This window comes from Colias philodice, chromosome 17 (assembly GCF_061535455.1).
Source record: "Colias philodice isolate Cphi_HAF_F1 chromosome 17, ilColPhil1 Martin Lab GWU primary, whole genome shotgun sequence".
Lineage (NCBI taxonomy): Eukaryota > Metazoa > Arthropoda > Insecta > Lepidoptera > Pieridae > Colias > Colias philodice.
Genome location: NC_143102.1, coordinates 3,263,205 through 3,281,157, shown reverse-complemented (window position 1 = coordinate 3,281,157; position 17,953 = coordinate 3,263,205).

The window sequence follows — 17,953 nt, the reverse complement described above, 5'->3', positions numbered from 1 at the left end:
TTTTATTACATCGTAACTTTTTGGTCTGTGTAGCGCATGTCGCGTGTATCGCGGCTGCCGAGTAGGTATACCTACTCGGCAGCCGACCGACACGCGACATGCGCTACACAAAGCAGTGTTTGGAACCGTTCGAACAGTTTCACTTTTACCGTGGTTTCATAAAACCACACAACATTTTTCAATGAATGAAAAAATACTTTATTTGCACCAGTCACAAAAAACAAACAAAAAACACTTTTTGATGATGATTCTAGAAACATTCAGCACCTAATTTTATGAACTGTTCGTATTAACAGTCAATAAATGTACTTAATTTGGTTATAAATAATATCCTCTAACGTTTCTTCGAGCTTCAGGCCTTTTCAATTTACTTGAAGACAATTTCTGGAGGCCATAGTTAATTTAATTTGAAATACGTTTAATGATTATTGTTTTTAGATCATAAATTTAACATTAATGCCTTTCAAATTGATCTCGACCTCTAACTAAATAAACTTCAGAAGTAATGATTACTGCAGGAAATATTAATTACTTTTTAAATTTATTCTTGTACATTTATTTCTTCTTTCAGTCAACACATCAGTCAAGCTTTAAAAGCTCATAAGTTACAAAAAATATTGCTCTAAATTATTCTGTTTTGCTCAAAATTTTCTAAACCTAGATACAAAGTTTTAATTTCAACTTGGTCATATGCCATTTGTTTTATTATAGTCCAAACCACAAACCACAGAACTTCAGAATTAAATTACCAGACTAAAGATTAATACACTATAATATCAAGAGAACATTTAGTGAAAGACTCGACGAAGAGCCATCTGCAATCAATCAAGGCTCGTCTTATTTTGTCTGGGACTCTGTTACAATATATAAGTACCTACGTATAGCCCTCGTAAATTGGAAGTTTAAATAAAGCTGTGACTGAGAACGGCTTTTGACATTAGTCATTTGACGTCTGGACTATTAATTTCCGCAGTATTAGTCTCTCCAAGAAGCTTATATCTAATACACTGGAGATTTCAGTATGAACATTAACTTGTAACAAGAAAATATGACCTTGAATGACGCCTGTATGTTTTTTATCTCTTTCACACCCACTTGCCAAGTTAGGTGTGAAAGGGATAAAAAAATACAGGCGTCATTCAAGGTCATATTTTCTTGTTACAAGTTAATGTTCATACTGAAATCTCCAGTGTATTAGATATAAGCTTCTTGAGTCTCTCGAAATATTTCAAAATGTGGATAATTCATAAAATTAATGATTTGGATTATTATTATCACACATTCTTACAAACAGCAGAAGTTCCCGATACGAAATGTTTTTTTTTTCTATTTTTTAAGAAGTTACTTCTCTGTAAGAAGTCCCAATAGTTTTTTTTTTTTTATATAAAGTTATTGGTCAAATAATAATTAGAATATAATGGAAAACCTTTGTTTACGTACTAATAACAATCACATGTTTAAAAACACGATCAAAATACATTGCGATGGTAGATTTTCCTTTCAATTTAGCTAAAGATGCAAAATTTAACATCCTTATACGAATTGTCGTTAGTCTCAGGGAGGGTTTAAAATTCCTGACATATTACTAAAACAATAAAGTTTAAACAATCGATACGTGTATTAAATAAAACATATTGTGCTAACATCCCAGTGCCACGTGTTGTGTTTTTGTCCGAATTCCTTTGGTAAGGCCAAAAACTGAACCATTGTTCGATGGTGTATGTGGGATTCACTAAAGTTATTTGCAGTTAGATTTTAAACTATTGAGGAAACTATTATTATTCATTGGTTTTGATAGATTTGATTTTTATCAAATTCTTTATTTTGTAACTACATTACATAATGTTGATGCTTCTATAGGAAAAGTTTTGCTGTCATACAATTGATGAAAATCTGATTCCATTAAATAGGGTATTATTTACTTTTTAAAAATAATCGGAGTATCGATTAAACATCAATCAATAATAATAAGTACGTAAATACATTATTTGGTGTAAACTTTGTATATAATTATAGATATACATAATTCCTTCACTAAATTCATATCCTTATTATCCATACCACTGATAATTTAGGTAATCTTAATACTATTATAAAGGCGAAAGTTTGTATGGATGTATGGATGTATGGATGTATGGATGTTTGTTACTCTTTCACGTAAAAACTACTGAACCGATTACAATGAAATTTAGCACACATATAGAGGGTAACTTGGACTAACACATAGGATAGGTTTTATCCCGGAAATCCCACGGGAACGGGAACTATGCGGGTTTTCCTTTGAAAACGCGGGCGAAGCCGCGGGCGGAAATCTAGTAGTAACTATACAATATACTAGTCCATACTTAAATAGTAAATAGGTACCTATATATTGACGTAACAACATTATTAAACAGATATAACTTGAAATGAAAATACAATTGAATTATGCATATTATTCAATTTACTTTCTCCATTATCGCATTACCTAATCATATCTATTATCCATTTATGAACACTTATATTTGAATGGCTAATAGCTTTAAATAATAACTATTAGAAATTGGCAAACATGTATGTAATAATATTTAGTAACATTCAAACGCATGTAATAAAACATCATATCCTATTAACATTGTTACTTGTTACGATTGTTACGAACGATGTTACGAAAATTACTTCTTAGTTCTTACGATCTTTAATTGATTTTTGTGCCAATATTCTTCTTTGCATTCAACTGATAATGGACTTACACTGATTTTCTACACCCACATTTTTAACCAATATTAAAAATTGAGTTTCGCTAAAAATAACCGGTAGGTATAGATAACTGAATATCATATTTACGGAGAAATAGAGATTCAGTTTCCATTCCTAATAATCTTTACTGATACTACGTTTGATATTATAAATTTTATCGCATGCTAGTTATATAATACTAGCTTTCCACCCGCAGCTTCGCCCGCGCAGTCAAAGAAAAACCCGTATAGGTACCTAGTTTCCGTTCCCGTGGGATTTCCGGGATAAAATCTATCCTATTTCCCGGGATAAAAAGTAGCCTATGTCCTTTCTCGGGTAACAAAATATCTCTATACCAAATTTCATGCAAATTTGTTAAGTAGTTAAGGCGTGATTGAGTAACAGACAGACAGAGTTACTTTCGCATTTATAATATTAGTATGGATGATAGTGGTATTTAAAATATTAAAATGCAGACGGCATTTAATGCAGTAACGTGACGTTCTACCGAATTCAATTTTATTATTTTGTTTTCTGCGAAAAAAAATGCAAAAGCTTACATACTTGTGATTTTTTAAATAATGTTATCTTATATTACCTACCTTTTATTAGGCACTTTTTAAAACATGTAAGAATTCATAAATAAAGATTCAAAGACTACCTTTACATTACTATAAAATCACGAAACATGCCCGAAACAAACCTTTAATGTAAGTCGTAGAAGCTACAAAGTCAGAGTCACACACTGAGCCATCACTGGCCTACTTTTTTTCCCGAATAACAATAAAAACAATCTAACATATCGTGATATGTATAATTGGTAAAGTTTCCCAATACTAAAGAATTCTAAAACACCATTAGAATCGGTAAATTATGGTCACGTACACGCAACTCCACTTTCTCTCGGCTCGCTTTCATATTAAGTGCATATAATCGTAATTCAGGGTCGAAACACTAGTAGATATAATAATTCTGACAATTTCATTATAAACTACTAGCCGTGTAGTTTCACTTGATATGTTAAATAAGGTGGATTGTGAAAAGCCCTTGCTTATAAGATTGCCTTGAGCTTCTTTTTGAGAATTGCATAATTTTCATAGATTTTCTCAACTCTGAGAGATCAGCAATCTATACGCAATAAGGTATATTGAATTAATAGCTTAATTTAAATTTAAATGTATCAAACTATAAATCTTCGTTTAAAACGTATAATCTATATACGTATAATCTACGTAAAAAACAATCACACATAGAAGTCTTAACTTACCAAAAATAATGATCTATTGAGTATCTACTACATATTATTTCCTTGCTTTCATAAGATTACAGACCGCAAATAAATTCTTACATCCATTACTAAGATCGTCAGGATCGTTATCATTTATGTAATAACTTGAAGCTGTATTGTTTACGAGTAGGAGTAAGGAATTACTAAACATGACAAACGTAATAGTTTAAGCCATCCATGTAATCCCACAGAATGAGTCAAACAAATTCTTATTTCTTACGTAACGCATTCTCTACCCTTACGAGTGCTTTGTTTATCAACAACAGGATTATTGTACTTACTTTACTAGTATTTTATTAGAAAAGTTCGAATAGTTTTTGTAGTATAATTATGCTGGTAAGAGATTAGCCTGAGTTTTAGTATTTTTAAAGTTGTCCTATAAGTTATTATACTATATATAACTTACGGCTTTCTGAATTGAGTATCTCTATTTTCGATTTGAGTACCTATAGGTAAAAAAGTCTCAAACAAAGCTTACATGCTGCTAATTATTTTCTTGTATCTGGCAGAAGCTTTCTAAACTTTAATAAAATCAATTTCAGATCAGAAAACGGTTGTTAGTCAGTCAATCTAGATCATTCTTTCCAAGTTTTGCGCAGCGATAGACACTACTTGATCGAATTTCGTGATAAATTAGCCACACAAATCAGATTTGTCGGCATCTTGCAAGTTCTGTTCAAAGTCTAGTTACAATTTACAGGGTTTCTTTTACTTTCTAAGTACGGAACCAAACGACGGCGAAAGTTTTGTAAAGCGCGTTAACCACAAAAGATACTTAGTGATAAGTACGTGGCTTTTCGGCTACACGACTTTTTAATGTTCGAAACTTTATATGTTCCAAAAAACGATTGAAATAGGAATATTGCCGTTTCCCTGCAGTATGTGTATTGTCTTATGTATACGAAAAGAGCAAAATGTGTGTAGATCCAGATGTGGACAAAAGTCTATAACATTTATTTTAGTGATCGATTGTTTTACTGATAAGTCGGAAGAGAGATAGGTAGGATTAGCCTTATATACTGCCAGATCTTTTTTTTATTTGTATCAAGCAAAATTCGAAACTAGAAACTGCCCACGTCGATTCGTCGGCGTCGTCGTCGTCGTTAAACTTCTCTACCAAGCAGTTCATCAAACTAGGCTATACTGCACACACACGCACACTCTTCATGTAATTGTTAAAAGCACTCATTATGCATGTTACGACCTTTGACATAAAATTGGTCAGTCTAGAAATGTTCCCAGTATTAAGTTTTTGCAGTCATTTCCTGCTTCACACGAATCTTCACAATACCAGTGGTAAAATTATTTAGGATGTAATCTATGTTGAAATTATACAGTATTACAGTGACTATTTTAGCTTCTTCCAAATATCACGCTATTGTTAGGTTTTTGACCTCAACACACACATAGGTATGATAGCACTTACGAAATTATTTAGAGAATGAAAATAAAATAAATACTCACAACACTTTTATAATAATCATAAGACACAAACTAAAAATGAACTCTCACTTCGCTTCACCAATTCAAAAGGATTGACGACTTTGTATAAACATCCTAAGTTTAACTCATAATAATTGACCGTCGAATTGGTAGATATGTCTTCTTCTATTACTACTACTACTACATCTACTACTATCAATTGCTGTAACTACAAACTAGATACTCCAGAATAATGAAAAATGCAATATTCTTACTCTAGTCACAGAAGGCTACAAAAAACGGATCCCAAAACCAAGCATTAAAAGTCGGAATTCCTCTCATATTCCATGTCCCAAATAAGGATGATTACACACATATCATTAAGGTCCGTTACAAGAACTGCTTCGAATTACTGCGGTCACCGAATGGGCCCGAATCATTCTGTGGTTTTATCTATCACTTATGATAATGCTATGTAGGATGTCGGTCAAGCGGTTATTGAAATTATATGCTACAGAATATGTAAACCTCGACCTATTTGGGATAGGGGATTAGATTACCTGTGTATTTATAGAAAAAACAATGCATTATGTGTCTTGAAAAGGAATTTTATATAAGAAAATGTGTGTGCAGAAAATATACGAATCAGTATTTATGATTATACAAACACTCAAACAGATTAATAGATCATAGTCATTTTATTTTTATTGACGCATTATCTACTACGTGCGCATGTTAACTGGATACAAGGAAAAATGCGTGTTATTTTACATGTGAATTACTGACAGTGTCACAAGAAACTAGCCTTATTCGACATCATTTATCAGCCGGGTTGATTAGCCAATTCGAAGGGACTCAATTATTTCATCATTTGCCGTCAAGTTTTTTCAAAGAAACCAGTTTAGGTCCACATTGAACGTATAATAATGTGTATGACCTATTACGAAATATCAAGGTCGATTTGTTTCAAAATGTTAGAAAAAAAACAGAGAAATCACGTTACATGTAATAAAAATCACATGGAAATGACGATAATTTCAATTCCAATTACCTCTATGTAAATTCATAATTGCTACATTCGATTTTTTGTAACCGATTTCATTATTAAACCCATCTCATTTATTGGTTTATTATAATTAAATGTGTGAAGTTTCTTGGCATTTAATAACTTTACATGTAGATTTGATCAGAAAAAAACTCTATAAAAATGTACCTATAGCGGATTAAATCTATCAAAATATATCTTCTTTATTGGTTTTAAACCCATTTAAGACACTTAAATAATTTTCAATTTTATACTAGTTAGATAATTTAATAATCCAGGTGTTACCACGTGAAAAAAATACAATTAAATAACAATAAGTAGTTTAATTAAAATAATCCGCTTGTCTGATTATCGTATATTTTGATCGCGAGGAATGCAGTTGCGATTTAAAGCACTCTCAGATTAATCTCTCAAGGCTCGTCATTATTCATACATTCCTATTGAACTTACTTGTTATGTTACTGATCTTTATTTCAGAGATATATTGCAATAGGACTTTGTTAGATGCAGTCGGCTAATGCAAATATATATGCAAATATAATGCAAAATACATCATCACTACATCACTATCACTACATAGCATAAAACAAAGTCGCTTTCTCTGTCCCTATGACCCTATGTCCCTATGTATGCTTAAATCATTAAAACTACGCAACGGATTTTGATGCGGTTTTTTTTAATTGATAGAGTAATTCAAGAGGAAGGTTTTAGTATATAATTTATTATGTTTTAGACAATGCGGGCGAAGCCGTGGGCGGAAAGCTAGTAGCTAATAAGTTAAATATTTTTTTAGTTTCAGATAAACTCCTTTTATAGATATGTAACATGAAGGTTTACCATTTGTGTTTTAACTTAATTTCTCCATGTTTATCGGGGCGTACCTAAGCTTCAATTTTATCAACTCTATCGATTATTTATCAATATTTATTTTTATCAAATTTCATATAAAGTGTACACTGTGGCTATTGGTTGATAAGTATTATTATGCATTAGAAATTTACATAAAAGTTTAAACACGAATTTGAAAATTAATTTAGAAATGGGGAAATTCTTAAGGAAGCGATTAGTCACGACATGATGGTGAACGATATACACCGTAGGTACATACATAAGCATTCACTGTAAATATGTACTCTAATTAGAAATTATAATAATCATCTTAAAGTAAAAACCCTTCCTAGTTCCTGGTTGTTGCTTTTTAGTTGAGAAATTTAAAGAAATAGAGATCCATCTAAACTCACTTTGCTAGTTACAAAAAGACAATAATGACTTATTTTGATTGTTTCATGTATTTATTTCCTTTTGATAGTCACAAGCAACCAAAGTTGATATTACGAATTTCCAAATTACACCATAATTACCTCAATTCCGCCAACCTAACATTAAATTCAATTTCAGATTAATTTGCTCGTCTGAATCCGCCATCAATACCGTTAGCACAATCATGATGCTTTTCGAAATTCATTATTTTAATTTGCGAAACGTCCTTGAGTGTACATGCCGGTCACGTGGCCACTTATATATAATGAAAAAAAGCGAAAAGGACGCAGGGGATAAACACCGGTTCCTGAATGGACAGTCGCGTATAAAACCCTTAACCGGATTTCTTTCAATAAATTATTGAAAGCACTTTGTGGCGATGAAGTTATAAATCTGACATTGTAACCGGATCGTTCATTGTGCGGATAAGCTGAGACGAATGATATATAGCTCACAAACGTTAACAGTCGTTTGCGATTTTGCTTTACGGATAATGGTACGAATATTATAAATGCGAATCGCACTTACATTTGTCCGTCTAGATTTACATTTTGCGACATTTATTGCAGGCATTATACGATTCTAGATTAAAGGGACAATTTTTCATTTACAAAATAAAATTATGGCTCTGCCGTTCAATTTTATGAGCGTGCTGAATATTCAGTGTAAAATATGCATAAAGTGTAAAGATTAGAAAATTAATATCGGTTTTGTATCCACATTGATTTGTTGCGTTGGTGGTTGAATTCAATAGATTGTTTGTATTTTTAAATTCTAGTAACTAAACTGGTTATTCATATTATTATATTTATGTGCTTACAAAAATAAATATGTTATTTAGGTTTCATGGTTGCTATTAATTTAGAACCAGAGTATGTTGTGAAATGTGTTGGATTTATTTATTATAGTTATTTATTTATTTTAGTTACTAATTAGTTTTAAATGCTTTATATTTAATTAAATTAATATTTCCTTGTTTACACGGCTGTACCACAATAACTGCGCAAGATTGTCACGTCGTGAATCGTAACCAAGCCCTGCGGAATTTATAGAAACATTTCGTCACAAATATTAAACGTTCGCTTTGTAATAGATGTTATTATTGTATTAATTTATTATAGCAACGTTTGCGTTAGTATGTTTTCGAAATAATGCTATAAAATGTTCGAATATTGTACTTAAAGTATAGGTTAATAATGAATTATCTTCAACTGATAAAACTTGTTTATGCTTCTGTTGTTGTTACAGCTACTAAAATAACTATTGCTATTACTTACTTCTGTAAATAAACTTCTACAAGTTAACTGGTTGTTTTTTTTCCATTCCCCTTTCCTACAATCCATTATATTCAGAATAGTTAGCCTTTTAAAGTAAACAAGATCGGCCCGAGTTAATAGGTGGCAATAATTAAATGAAATTAGGCTATACCTACATATAATGATTATAGATCTTAAATCCATCAGTGAATGACATAATTCTGAAACTGTTCGGCCCATATCTTACGAGGACACTTCACATATTATGATACTGGACTATTCCATAAGTAATTACTGTTAATTTTTCCCTAGCAGTCTATAACAAATAGCTTTTTGCTACTCTTTTCACTTATAACGACACCTACCACAACCAGAGCATTCCCTTCTGGAGAAGTGATAAATGAACGGATACCTTTCTTTCTTTTTACCATAAACATGTTGATGACATTAATTCACATGTCCACACTATATTAAAAATAAATCGTGATAAACACAAAATTGTTCTACATTATACATCACACCCATTGTCTACTACAAAATAAAACCCAAACAAAGCCAAATGTTTTAACATGTATATTATTTATAAAGGGTAATAAGCGTTAACAAACTCGGCTATACCAACATGTATCATTACAGGCCTCATTGCTAAGCCAACAGTATCATTTGCAATGAACATTGGCTATTAAAAAACTAGCCCTGAACAACTTTCTGTCTCTTATTATAGACCAGCAAAAAGTTATAGATAAAATACTATATAGTCTATATACATTGTGGATATGTCGTTGTGGTATGAATAATGCTATGGGACTGCATACATGTAAACGGAGTGGATGGAGGATTTAAAATAATTTCCCTACAGAGTAAGTGCTGTTAGCTGATGAAATGTCTGCTCTTCCAAAATAATGTTGGCCAGATGTTAGCATTAGTTCAAAAAAGCTTTTTAATGAACAAGGAAGTAGAGTTGTAGAAACATTTTTTTAAATAGGTACCTGTTGTATTTTCTACATTTTACATGAATGAAAGGATGCTTTTTGTGTTTATCACTTTTGACAATATTGAGGGAAGCAGTAGACGTACGTACTGCTACAGTATATACCATATGCTGTAAAATAAAGAAAAGAAATAAGTTATTCACTACGATGAGTCAAATACGAACGTTGTCGTATAAATGTGTGTGGTCCCTCACCTTAATTGTATCGCATACTAATTGAAACTTACGATATTATCGAGCAGATATTACGAATGGCAATAATTTACAATTCTAATTACATCGCAATGTGATTTGTGAACTTTTTGCTTAGCAATTTAAACAATATCATATTAAGTAATTATTATTTTTTCTTCTAATCTGACCTGTATACAGTTGATTAGTTTGTGAAATATGCCCGGTTTCGATATTAGCATAATATTACGATTTTATTACTTATTTTGTAGCTGCAATGTTTATTTATTTTTATCGTAATGATGACATTAAGTAATACTTATTATATATGTAGGTAATATTTGTTATGTCTATTCATTTTTTTAAGTAAATATATTAGATGCAAAACTAATTTGGGTCTGTGTGTTTTGTACATTTGGATAGATTTGATTGCCAAAAGCAATTCTCTAGAGGATAGTAAAATAAAGAAGCGTCACGAGGACAGCCTGGGGTAGAATCTTAAAACTACATAGGTAGTAGTAACAAAACTACCTAGAATCTAGATTGTAGAAATTATTCGTAGTTACTTTGCCTGTTAAGTGTCCCGCGGTATTACCCGCATTGCTCCGCTCACGCTAAAATCGACAGGATAAATGGGCTATCCAACACCGAAAAAATGTTTCAAATCGCACCAGAAATACCTGAGATTAGCGCGTTCAAACAAACAAACTCTTTCGCTTTATAATATTAAGTATAGCTGATATACCCTTTGCAGAATGTATTTTGCCCTTGCTTTATTAATGCGTGGAAGTATCAGCTAATAAGATACTCATATTTTTTTAATAATCATTGTTACATTTTATATTGAAATAGAAAGAAAGTTAAAGCTAAGTGTGTTTAGGTATTTCTTTAACGATCTAAGTAGTTTAATTTTAAGACTAGACTTCTCTGACATAAAAACTCAACTCTATCTTACACCGTATTAGGTATTTTATAGTTTCTCTTGAATTTCTTTACTATTTATTATCTTTTTGTAAATAGGAAAATTCTCGGTAAAAAACAATTCCATTCTTTCAGGGGCTTTTTATATTTGTGTAAATATTCAATATATATATGTAATTATTATGTCATTCGGCTATAGAATATTAATTAGTGTTTAAGTTGTAATCGTTATATCGGCTAGTGTTACAAAATAAGAGAAACCGCGAACCCGTATAAACAGATGTTTATGTAATGTGATAAAAATTACCAAATAGTGATAACATTTCATTAGTTAATTAGAAATCCGTTGAAAATTCAATTTATATGTAATGTTGATTATACCTTGGATTTTTGTTGATTTTGTGTTATATATTATAATTAGGGATGTAACGATACCGATACCGATACCGATATATCGGCCGATATAATCGGCAAGCCGATATATCGGTATCGCCGATTATAAAACAACCGATACCGATATCAAACAATTCAAAAAACCGCGCCCAATGAACGATGCGGGAGGCCGCCCGCGCGTGCGCACTTTGTTTTTTGAAAAAACTCTACCAATAGTAAACTTTTATTAGGAACTGATTGTATGTGTATAACTTAAAGTTTAACTGACTTTGCAAAATAGTGATACTAAAATAAATGGTTTTCTTGTTTTTTGATTTGGCATTGTTATTTAAAAGAATACGATTTACAGTTGAGTCTCTGTTAAATGTTGGTAACTTTTATGCATAATTCTCTATTCATTTTTCTACATACCATCGATATCGGTATCGGTATCGGTATCGCCGATATTTTATTACAAATATCGGTATCGGTATCGTATCGGCAAAATCATGTATCGTTACATCCCTAATTATAATATAGTTATACCAAGAAGCAACGATTTCTTTTAGATAGGTATAGTATAGCCAAATCATTTCTCACTATACACTTGTATATATGTATTTAAAATTGAGAAATATGTACTTCTATTTTTTATGTTTATTAAGACGATTTTTAATCAAAAAGAACTTACTTGATTGATACAGAGAAATTTATAGGCTTCATGAATCATGAAGCCTATAAATTTTACTGAATATTTCGCTTTTTTACCGCTTGGTTGCCTGGCAGAGATCACTGCTTAGTGATAAGGCCGCCGATTGTACTACATCTTTCTTGTACCATATTTTCTTCTTATTGTTTCCTATTATTAAGTGATTGTATTACAATAAAGTGTAATAAATAAAATAAATAAATGATTCTTCCTGTTTTTATGAACGGATCCAGGGAGATGCGCTAGTATTAAACAATTCCACAATATATGTATCGCAAAGGAAACGTTCTGTATATCCTGTTGTATTGATATCGTTATATTATTTTCCATAGAGTTTCCAGGAAAAATAAAACACAAACATCTGTTACCTATATTTCCACTAATATTATATTATATTATATATAATGCTAAAACCGAGATAATGAATTAACTCAAACTCAAACTCAAACATTCATTTATTCAATTAGACTACTATTTAGTAGCACTTTCGAATCGTCATTACATGAGTATTGCACGCCTCATAAGCGAAGCGTTGAGGTGGGTACTACTGTCACTTCGCGCAAAACATCTGATTTTTCAAACTTAAAATGTCTTTATGTATCATACATTGCACTTGTAAGATAATACATACACACACATATTAAGAAAAAACACTATTTTTAACGTTCATGATATTTTTGATGTCATTTTTGTTATTTAAACTAGTTAAAAAACAGTTTAAAAAAGTTCTGTCTTGGACGTCCGTGTGTCTGTATGTGCGGATCCTTTTTCTTGTTAACACGATAGCGACCGAAATACTTTACTAATCGAGTCTTTTTTTTTCTCTTACGCTTGAGTATGCTCAGGAATAGAACCCTTTCATTTTTCAGGGTCTGATTCGATGTGGTTTAATTGTTATTAAATAAACAAAAATAATAATTAATAAATATTTATTAAAAAAAAATTATGAGGCGTGCACTTTTGGATTTTCCAAATTATTTTTAACATTTACCACCGATTCGGAAAGCAGTATCTATGGAGAAGAATCGGCAAGAAACTCCATAGTTGCTCTTTTAAATTATGTCAATATTACATAATATGTAACTTATATCTAACTACATAATATATCATAATATGCCAAAGAACTGTCCTGTGGTTTTTACGCTATAACCCTCCATGGGTCTTTATCGTCCATATATTCCTGAATACTGTAGTAAAACGATAACGATGATATTATTAATAATGAATTTTATTATTAATATTTAATATTTAGATGAATTATATTTTCGGGCTCACGAAAGGTGCAATCGATAAGAGCAATCTATTTCAATGAAAAATCTCATAAAATCTATAGAAAATTGATATTTCAGATCCTTAGTGCCATTTTTAAATTGCTAACGGCCTGAATTATGAGCTTTTATAGAGGACCTAAGTCACTATCTCAAACTCAAACATTTATTTATTCAATTAGACTTCTTCTAGAAGCACTTTTGAATCGTCATAACAGTTTTAACATGTACCGATTATTATTATTACTATACATAAATCTATCTTACGTTTTAAATCCTAAATGTATATCAAAAAATATAATTTGCTCTACTCTGGTAAAAAAGCCAAATCTGTATTTATTACCTAAACATATAGTTCAACCGTTGATTACCAGGCGACCAGGAAGCAGCAGCAGATTAGTAGCCACAAGGCGTGAAGGACGCTTCCTAAATGGTTACCACGTGCGCTCGCGTGGGACCAGCTCCGCTCTCACATGAGTTGAGACTTGAGATTAATGAACCGTTCTATGCTAATATCATTGTATTGATATTATATTGTGTTACATAATTTTTATTGAAAGTAAAGTTTACTTCCTTATTTGTCTTATTTGTCGAATCCAATTGGTTATACCACGGGATCGGGGATTGGTGTGCAATTTAACCATGAACGTGAGAGTAAGCTCTTACACAACAAGTATTTATTATTATGTATTCATTTTGGTTATCACGATACTTATTGATATTTTTTTAATTTTCAGGAGCAGTCCTCTTCCGGTTTCCGCCCAGGAGAACTTATTCCTGCATAAAGAAATGGTTTTGCTGCTAATTACTTTGTGCAATGTACCTTCTAAGCTTTTTGAAATTATAGGCTAGTTACTTTAAATGTTAACCTTTGAACTATGACAATTCTTAGATTAATAAATAGCCCTAAAACATTCCATTTATAATCTATATAATGCCATATTAAATTAAAGCCCATTGCGAATTGAGCGAAACAATAAAACAGCGGGAGCTCTTTGACCACACAAGGTTGTTTATTTAGAAGTACGCCACATTTGAACGCTATTATATTTCACTAGCTTACCGACACTACATCAGCATTCCTTTCAGCGCAATCGCAATTATATTTCACGCGATTTAACATCTTCACCATAAAGTATAGAGCATAAAATCCTATGAAGGATTTCACACAAGGAAATGCCTTGTGCTGGATATCGGCCCAAAAGTGACCCGACACATGTTGTCGATGTTCCTAGAATCGCGAGGTTGCTTCTAAATGAGCCTCATTTGTCTTTTCAATGTTTGGGACATAATTTAACGACCTGTTGCCTTTAGTGTCGTGTTACTATATTGTAAGATTGATGACATTTTTTATTTTAGAACTGTAAAAACATATATGATCTTCAAAATTTTGGTTCCAAAACATGACAAAGTAGAAGTTGATTTTTACACTTTTTTTATAATATCATCAATTCTCTCTGTGGTAAAAAATGGAGATGTCAAACTAAAATTAACCCTTATTTGACGTCGAAGGTATCACTATCTATTTGTTAGTGTGCTAAATAAAACCTACTAATGTGTTTAATCCACACTTTTAGGGCTTGCTATGCACATTGAATTTTATGTACATGCGCTTATAGGTATTCGTAATAAGGCACTTAGCGCAGATCATCGGATGCAAGGTTAATCAATACCTTTTCTAGTTTCCAACGCTTGTAAGAGACATTGTTTTGGAACTTAAAAGCTTGTTTTTTTAGGAATAACATGTGGTTAACTAGTCAGACTCGTATGAATATGACCTTTCTTCTCTATGACGAAACGAACTATACGTTTATTTTTATCTATAACACGTATTTTTCTGTTCCTGACAACACGCAAGCATTAAATCCAATACGCTTCGGCAACTGTAGGTATTTAATAAGTTTATCTATTATCTCAATATATATTTTTCATTTCAATTTTATAAAAAACATCATCAACATTTTTCTAAAACTAAACATCTCTTTGAAACATTCCGAGCTCACACAGAGCAGTATACATTTTGTGAGTGTACAGTTACATCCTCTCCTTTGTTGTCGGTCGCCGCCCGATCTATTGTAAACTTACACTGTGTTTGGTTATAATTAATAACGGCCTGCAAATCCTTCCTGGTCGGAATAGGTGTTAAATTCCCTTTGGAAGCTTTCAATATTTGGAATACAATGTTTATGTGAGAGCAATTAATAACTAGAATTATTATTAAGGCAGCTGTAGTCTAAGGCTAAAGTTTTATACAAGATCTTAACTTCTTATTTTATCTCAATTATTTTCCTGCTAACCCCTCCTGCTATTCCACATCTTTCATCCTCTTTATGTACACAGGATTTAGCATAAACACTATATTATTTGATGAGGTCACCTGATATGACTCAAAAGTATACAAGAAGTAGTAAAACCTTCGAATAACTAAGCCCAAAGACAATAAAGGTCGCTGACACCCGTGGGACGGAACACGATAATTGCGTTTGATGCGATGTAGGTGTATCTTCGTAATTAATTATTATTTATTTAGCAGGAAATATGCAGATATCATATGTTAACATTACCACTGCTTGAATTACTTATGTTCCTGTCTTGCCTAACTGGGACAGAGCAAAGAGGGCATCCACAGTGGTCGGCCAGGTGTTTCTATCGAGAGCTTCCCTTTTGGATCTCGCTCCAAGTTTTCCCGATTTTCTTGAATAGTTGAATGGTGAAGGAAAACATCGTGAGGAAACGGACGAAGAATCAAAAGTTCGGCCACATGTGACATTTGCCTACCAGCATTTGGCCAGCTTGGACAATAGCCTGTACTCTCATAGGAGGCTCGTGTCCCAGCAGCGGGAGCGTGGGCTGATGATGATGCACATATCTGTGAAAAGCATGTGAAAATGGTTAAAGTTTTTGTAGGAAACGAAATAGTAAAAATTGTGAATGAAGTGATTAATTGTTAATTTGTTTTCGTTTATTTAGTAGCAAATGTGTAGAAATTGAAGGAAATATGCTGTTTGTTCAAGAATTTATTGAGTATGTAGGAAAATAGGAAGTAAGAATTGCTAATAGAATATAATTAATTAATAAATATAAATTAGAATGCAATGTTCCTCACAAATTACAAAAAAATATCCTGTCTAATATATTATTGTCTAATGGATTTAAAATTGTATTGCAATGATTAATGAAGCATTACAGACGATGCATAACAAGAATCTTAACGTTCTAAAATGCTCCACCTACACATATTATGCTAATCAAGCCTCTCAAATATATGATGTGCCAAATTCAATCCAAAACCTGTCAGCTGCAAATACAATAACAATATGGTTATAAATAAAGCTACAAATGAGTTTTGACAATAACGTGGTAAAAGATAGTCATTGTAAGTAACGTTGGTTTCTATCTTTTCATTATTGATATTTTGATAAATAACATCAAGCTCTTGTATTTTTATCTCATTTGACACAATCGACTTAACTTGTACAAGCCTTAGGTAATTATTTTGAATGTTCTTTGTCTTAGGTACTGCTTCCTAAACTTCTTTTTTTTCTGCAATCTTATTTCAATGCCTGACCTTTTATAATCATGTTCCTATACATTAAAATATTTTATATTATAAAAATTGCAAGTAGAATATATGGCTTCCTATTACTCAAAGAATTTTTAAAATCGGATCAGTTAAAGCCGAGATTACCTCGAATAAACACAACAAAGTTGATCTTTATATAATACTAGCTGAGGCGGTGTCTTTGTATGTGAAAATAAAGCTGTTCCTGTGCTGCTGTTATCTTAATATGTAATATAGTAGGATTATTTAACGATTTTTCTTAGTTCTAAAATGGACTAACAGTTCTTGAAGTACCTATGTATGAATTTAAACTCTACTTTTTAAGGTCTTATTATAATTTATTTAAGTAAGTATTGTAAGAACTTACCTTCTGCATCGATATATAAGAAAAGCTAAAAAAGACTCCCCCACTGAAACTATATTTTATACAAAACCTTAAAATTGATAAATATTCATTGAATTAAATTAAAATTTCTGTTAATAAGTTTAAATTGAATAACTTACAAGACATCGCTGTCCCAGAGGTCAACAACCCAGGACATCTGTCTTGGCAAGCAAATATATGATACAATTGCCCGCTTTGGAATATTGCCAAACCATCTCCACAGGAAGCCTACATTTTAGACACGATCTTCTCTACAACGAAACCACATAAACAAATGTGTATGAAATATAGAAATAATTGGTTTTGTAGCGTCTCTAGATCTTACGAAATATATAATTAAGCACTAACAAAAGTACTCGTCAGGAATACAAAAAAAAATATAGAAGCGCTGTATACAAACGTACCTATCAATCAAGAAACTAAAAAATATCTTCAATCATAGAAATACATACATGGTTGAAATAGGTGGACTGTCTGGTGGAGCTGTCAATAAAATCTCTACAATAGAAAATCATTTATGAAGTTCAAAATCAGTTATCAGGTAGGTAGCATTCGGTTCAAAAACAATTTAACTTTTCCGGGCAT